This window comes from Macaca fascicularis, chromosome 11 (genome assembly GCF_037993035.2).
Source record: "Macaca fascicularis isolate 582-1 chromosome 11, T2T-MFA8v1.1".
Taxonomy (NCBI): Eukaryota; Metazoa; Chordata; class Mammalia; order Primates; family Cercopithecidae; genus Macaca; species Macaca fascicularis.
Genome location: NC_088385.1, coordinates 64,915,701 through 64,922,956, shown reverse-complemented (window position 1 = coordinate 64,922,956; position 7,256 = coordinate 64,915,701). Strand labels below are relative to the sequence as shown.

Below are 7,256 nucleotides of genomic sequence, written 5' to 3'. Positions count from 1 at the left end.
TATTGACATTTTTCTCAGAATGTATCCCTGTCATTAAGCAACACATGACTGTAGTTAGACAAAAGAGAGGGTTTTTCAATTATTCAGTAATTTGATATAGTCAAGCAAATAATTCCAAGGAATCAGGGGGAAAAATGCCCCTTCTGCCTAAGCTACTCTAATTGGCAACACTTAGAAGATCCATGGGTGAATCACTGGCCTTGTTACCTCTGTGTCACTGGCTTACCCCAACAGCTAGCTCAGAACTGTAGGGTTCTGCAAAGTATCTGCCCCACCCCAATCCCACCTCAAAACAAGTATCATATTTCCAGGAGTACCTGGCTGGCGGAGATTGCTGATTATGTTTCATTCTCCTATTTCCAGATATAACCTGGAGCAACTGCCAAGCCAGGGAAACCCATTGCCCACTCCATTTGCAGTTAGGTAGAAACATATAACTCCTTTCCACTGTGAAGTAGAAGAGGGTAATTTGTGCCACTTCTAGACAGGTTTTTTAAGGAGCAGGCATATCTCCCCCATGCTCTTTATTCTTCTACCAGCTGAATGCCATGACAACCAGGTCCCAAGGAACTTCAGAATCTCCAAATGGAAGTCTCCAAAGCCCCTGAATCACCAGAAAAAGAGAGAACCATCCACTGGCCACCACACCGTTAGGTGAGCAGAACACAGACTCTTGTTGTGTTTGAGCCTTTAAACATTCTTAGCATAAATGAGGCAGCAGATTATCCTCTTTAATATACAAAATGATGCCTCAAATATGCCTATAAACAAGTAAAATCAGCTATCCAGAAAGCTACTCTGTGCCATAACTTCTTTATTTCTATTTCTGCAACATGAGGCACCCCAGTGTCAACCAGGGACCACTACACCTGCTGGGCCTCCCCGCTCACATTACTTCAGTCTGGCATATCTGCCTCTTCTGCTAGGATTACCAGATATTGTTGCCATAGCCTCTGGGCACCGCTGCCTCCACTGGCACTTCCACTGCTTATTCTGGGTACTAATGCTCTGGCCTAACGCACTCACCCTTCCTGAACTCTGCTACCTTTTCAGTTGGGGCCCTCAAATTACTGAAAGTCCTCCAAGCTTCGTGGTGAATTAAACAAATGCATTAATTCATTTTGATGTTACGCTCATTTGATTTCAAGCAGCTGAAAGAAAGAGAAAACCCAGCTCACAGTGGCTTAAGCAATAAAAGTATTTACTGATCTCATGATATAAGAATTCTGAAGATGTGGAGCTCCAAGTTTGGTGTAGCAGCTCCATAGCACCATCCATTATCTAATTTCTTTCTGCCTCGACCATGCCATTCTCAACTGTGAGCTTTTCATTCTTGGACATGCCACCTCTTGATCACAAGATGACTGCCACAGGTACAAGCTGCACATCTTCACACAATATCAGGTGAGCAAAATGGTAGGAGAGTTTCTCCCAGAAACCCAGCTGCAGCCTTCTCCTTGCACAGCGTTGAGTAGAACTAGGTCACATGGTCATCATAGCTCTGGGACCTCTGGGAAAGAGAGACTATCAAAGTAATGAAATTGCCATTAATGACTTAAACCAATCATGATTTTAGCCCTGATAGTGGGGCATAAGGCTCCCCCCTCCCCCTCAAAGAAAACAAGATTGTGTTTACAAAAAGGAAGGGAAATGGCTATTGGGGTAAGAAGGGCAACTGACAGTGTCTGCCACAGATTCCAATTCTGCCATATCACCTTCCATACACAGAAAATCTAGTCAAGGTCTTCTCTCTTCTAGAGCCCAGATTTGAGTCCATGGGGGACTGGCCAGGTATAAGGCTAAGTGGTGGGCATCTGTCCCCTGTGTCATCCACACATACACTGGCTGTGACTATGGTTTTAATAATGGATGAAGCTTTTCAAGCCTGTCTCCTCTCTGAATGAGTGCTCATCCAGTACCTGTAGTGACCAAAAAAGGCTTCATTGCAGCAGCATCCCACCAGTTTGAGAGACAAGCTCAAACATGTTTATATTCCATAATAGTCATTGTTTGGGCTTAAGCTGCAATTTACCAGCCTTATCCCACCACTTTTCATTTTGTCTTTACTGGACTTCAAATCAAGAAACACGTATTTTTTGATACACACCCAATACTGGTCAGAATGTTTTAGATAAAATCTTATCTTAGAACATGTATATATCCTTACACATTTCCAAAAGGAAATTCATACTAAGAAAGACAACAGGACATTTATTCAATATTAATGGCATTTAAATGTGAGAAAAATCAAAGATTGTTAAAGGAAACACACTACTTTTCAGAAATGGTATGTGTTAATAATTCTGAGAGAAAAATTCTAATTCATCTACAACTTCAAAGGGTAACATTTCCCAGGGGAACTTAAATTAATCATCGAAAAGGAAAATGCAATGGCATCACATGCATTTTTAAGGCTCTTGATATTTTCCTTCTACCTATTTAAATGAATTTCCAAAATGATGGACTCTTTCTGGAGTAAACCTCCAGAACAATCTGAGTTGAGGCTTTCTGATTGTCCATATTTCACACTTAGGGCAGTTCAGATGCCTCTGTGATAAGAGGTGCTTGCAGCTGACACGAAGTTTCTGATAGAGGAACTGAATTTATTAAAACACAGTATCTATCGACATGCTAACAGGTAAGATGTCTTCAGGGCTTCAGTTAAGGTCGATGATTTCTAATCTACATAAATTTCCCTGGAACTGACTGTAAACTAGTTAAATGGCTGACTGGTGACAAAAAGATGAGGAAAATAATGAATGCATATAAAGCAGCACAAAAGATTTGGAGGCAATTGTATCTGCTCTGTAATTATGTTGGCATATGGGAAATTAAAATTCTTGCTGGCCTCCTCCTTCCCTTCCTCCCTTCCCCCAGGCCTCCTCATCTTGTTCCGGTAAAAAAGCTCTTGAAGCAAATGGGAATGGTAGATTGAGGTCAAAAAAAACAAAGAGAAAGAAAGATGAGAGGAGAGAGAAAAAGAACGGGCAGGAGGGCTCTCCATGGCCCCCAGTGAGGCAAAGGGCTCTTGCACGACCTAGAAAGGCTGTCTTAACTAAAGTGTGTGGTCAAGGAAGGAAATTGTTCAGATGAATTTGCCTCTTACTTACCTCTGTCTTGTGGATTGGGGTGTGATTATCTGTGTATATTATTCCTCTAGAGCAGGGGTGGACAACCACAGCAGGGCCAAATTCAACCCACCACTTGTTTTTATATCACTCACAAGAATGGGTTTTACATTTCCTAATAGTTACATTTTTAAATGTTACATAAATACTTACGTAATTCACTCAATTTTGCCTCACAAAATTGAAATATTTACTCTCTGGTCCCTTAAGAAAGAGTTTTTCAGCCCTCATTAGATGAGACCTCCAGAAGCAGCACTGTTCATTTATATTGTTCTCCCTTGGATGGAATAAAGCCTGGTGGTTAGAAGGATAAAAAACAGTTTTGAGAGCATCCTGGAACAGGGGCAAAGACTTTTCTTTCATCTGTAAATGAAGAAACCAAGACCTAGGGATGCCAATCAACTGACCTAAAGTCCAGCTGCTTTTTAGTGGCAGAGCTAAAGCTAGAATCCCCTCCACAGCATACCACCTTGATCTGGTGCTACCAACAAAGCATTACAACACCTTTTGAGCTCTGTCTTTCAATCCAACTGATCAACCTCTGTGCATCAGTAAGATGCAAAAGCATGGCTATTCAGAGTGTACTTTGATGAAGAGGGACAAATGCAGTTAGTAGGGAGATAAAACGACAACAACAACAACAATAAAAACTAATTTTATTCCTAAAGAGAGGTACAGTTTGAAATTCAGTACCTGGGTAAGTGACAAACCTGATACTGTCCTAAGCAATTAATCTATGACTATCTGGACCTATTGAGGAGACCCTGAAAAACATGACTATGTTTACTGTGAAATTCAAAACTGATTTGTAATGCACTTAATGGTGAACTGAGAGTAAAAAACACACTGACAAAATAAAAAGAATTTTCTTCATTATGTATACTCAGAATAACATCAGAGAGAAAATAATTTCCTTGACACATTTTATGGCCATTTTGAATGTCTCTAGTGATAAGAGTTTCTAACTCTTTTCGGGAAGGCTACTCCCTAAACGAACACTTTTTGTTGTCATTTAGGTTTTCCAAGGCAATATCTCAAGGTCTAATGGGTTTATTCAACACTCAACACAGATGCTAAGTTGAAACCTTTCTAATCATTTTCTAATCCAAACTGTATTATGATTTTTTGCTATGTTTTTAAAAGCTTGGGAATTTGAAATCTTGACATGTATATTTTAAGAAATATTGATGCTTCCTTAGGAATTTAAGAGGAAAGAGTCAATAAATTGGGCATAACTAAACACTCTGACCAGCTATCTGGGAATAATTAGCCTAATGCTATTGTATAGGTGATGTGTGGCTTTATATTATCTACACAATGTGAAAGAAAAACCCTTCCTTCCTCTCTCTGGAGGGTTATTTTGAAAGTCTTACTGCTTTAGTTAGTTCAATGTTATTTATTTTTACTGTGTTCATTATTTTAGTGCTCAAGAGTAATGTTCAATGTTTAGTAACAATAAATTTTATTTCCCATGTGTCAGTCTGGTTACAAAGCTAATACAAATCCCTCTAAATCTTTTGTGCCATCTAGTAAGCATTCATTACTTTCTTCATCTTTTTTTTTGTCACCAGCCAATCATTTAACTAGTTTATAGTCAGTTCCAAAGTAATCTGTGTAGATTAGAAATGAAAAGTGTTGTCCAAGGCCCTCAAGGCATCTCAGCCGGCCCTCTCTGTAGTGAATTGGGTTTTTTCTCTATCAAATCAATCACACATATATTCCATGTAGACCTGTGGTGTTGGCTCTATTTAACCTAAAACTTCAGAACACATACTCTCCAATCATAATCAATCAACCAACAATTATTTCTACCCATGTAATGCTCTTCTAAGGAGTTGCTCTGGGTAAAAAAATAAAACCAGAATAAATGACAGCAGATGGCAAAAAAAAAAAAAAGACAGTATTAAACAAGTGATTTTTCAGAGTTGATTTAAACTTGGCTAAGGATTTTTTTTTTAACATATTACAAGTTTATTATTTCCTAAAATCCATATCATTCACAACAATCTCCAGGACACAACCTACAAACACAAGTCCATTTTTACTATGGCACTGACAATTCACAGCTTAACATACCCAGTCGTATTAAAGCAATTGTGTCCTTGGGGCAAGTACGTGTTTTTTTTTTAATTTTTTTATTATTTTTTATTATTACTATACTTTAAGTTCTAGGGTACATGTGCATAACGTGCAGGTTTGTAGGATTTTTTAAAGTCTTGTTGTTTCACAAGTGAATGTCATACGCAAAGAGTAAAGGGAACAAAGTGGTTCTCAACAGAAATGCCTAGTTTTAATTTATAGAAGGATAAACCAAAGACAACCCAATTTAAAATACATTTTACTCTTTACACTAAGTGGGACATTCTGTAAATATTGCCCCAACAAAACAAAGTCTTGTGTCTATTTAGGCTATATTCAAATTTTCTCTAAAATCAATCAAGTAACAAATGTTTATTGAGTCCCACGGTTTACTCTGTAGGCCCTTCAACATAAAGATGTTGGACCTCAAGGAGAAGGCCAAATCCAGAAAGCAAGAAAGCATAGAGGGAAATGGAAGCATATCTATGCACTCTTTTTCTCTATGCCTTTCCCAGTCATTACCAGAGCAGCAAAGCTTTACCTTGACCTATTAGGACATAATTATCATGAAAGATTATAGAATAGAGTGAGAGCATAGAAGCCAGAATAACCAACTTTTCTTACAAACAAAGTTCCAGGACACTATTTACTGTCTGAATTTTCTAAGGCTATAATCAAGTAAATACCTCCCACCAAAAAAAAAAAAAAAAAAAAACCCACAAAAACAAAAACAAACCACATGACAACTCTGCCTTCTGGTAAGATTGTATCTAGGTCAGGTCAACAGGTTCCTGTTTTATTTATGCCTTTTTAATTATACTAACTTCTAAATGACCTCTGAGAAGCACCAAATTTATAAATAGTAAAACCGTCCTTTTAGAAATTTGTTCATGGGAGATTAAGTTAGAACAAAAGATCAGGCTGCCCAACTCAAATGAGCCAGACAATACAACCAAAACCTTTACCAAGTACAAACAAAAATTCACCCAAACAAAAGTGTGGTGTTAGGTAGATAAAACCTACAAACAACATACGGAATTCTGTACCAAAGCAACTGGATATTCTGGCACTTTTTTACATTTTACAATCTAGTCATCGGTTCATATGTAATTTTCAAAATTCTACCCATAGTTTACCATGTCTTCAGATTTAAAAAAAAAAAAAAAATGTCGAGCATGGTTTCCACTGTGAATTAGTAATTAATTGTTTCTTACTGGGGCTGATTTTCCACACCTCTTTTTATACCGTAAGCCCCTTTCAAAATTATTTTAATCTTTTGGACGATTCTAAGTGAACAAAAGCCCAGCCTTCATTAATAAACACATTACAATTCCCTAACCTGGCTTTCCTGCGTCTTCTTTAGGGATAGCTCTGGGGCAGCACTAGGAGGACGTGTGCACTCTTTCTTCGGGTGCTTGTGCTTTGATGGTGACTGGGAGGCAGGCAAACTCCCTGGGCTAGTTTGCATGTTAAAGATAATCCTGGCAGGTATCTGGTTGAAGATCTGAAAGCTCCTCTCTTGTGTGAGCAAGGGCAAACTCTCTTCGTCGACATGAATTGACAATAAGAAGCATATTCAACAAACTTCAGTGACCCTTTGTACCCCTTTTTTTAAAGCCAGAAAACCTATATTAGAGAAAGTTTGGGCCTAATGTTTTCTATTGTGTCACTCTGCCCTACATCCCCCTGTTGCCAATAGCATAAAACATTTTAACATGTCACTACTTCTTAATTTTAGCAGAGGCAGAAATCTGTCCAGTTTTTTAATTATTTTTTTAAATTCTTTTCAATTTCTGATTTCACTTGCATATCACTCACTTATTTTCTATACAGAAGAGAACAAAAGTGCTTGAATTATGCATAAGATCTTTTAAAAGCATCTTTCAGATAAAGTATATTATTAAGCATTGCAAAATTATTATTGCACATCACTTTTATTATGTAGCTCATTTTAAATGGGCCAGAATATTTTAATCATCAAAAAAAAAAGCCATAGTTTATAGCTTAAAATTGAAAATATATCTGCGCATTTTTTCCATAAAACATGCA

At 37.8% G+C, this 7,256-nt stretch overlaps 1 long non-coding RNA gene across 1 annotated transcript; it reads right to left on the bottom strand.

Moving 5' to 3' along the window:
- Positions 1 to 518: 518 nt before the first annotated feature.
- LOC135966097 (uncharacterized) lies at positions 519 to 6,701 on the bottom strand. Its single transcript, XR_010579200.1, has 3 exons — positions 6,547 to 6,701; positions 3,282 to 3,422; positions 519 to 1,524 (listed from the first exon to the last, which is right to left on the bottom strand). It is a non-coding gene; the product is annotated as an uncharacterized lncRNA (long non-coding RNA).
- Between the last annotated feature and the right edge of the window lie 555 nt (positions 6,702 to 7,256).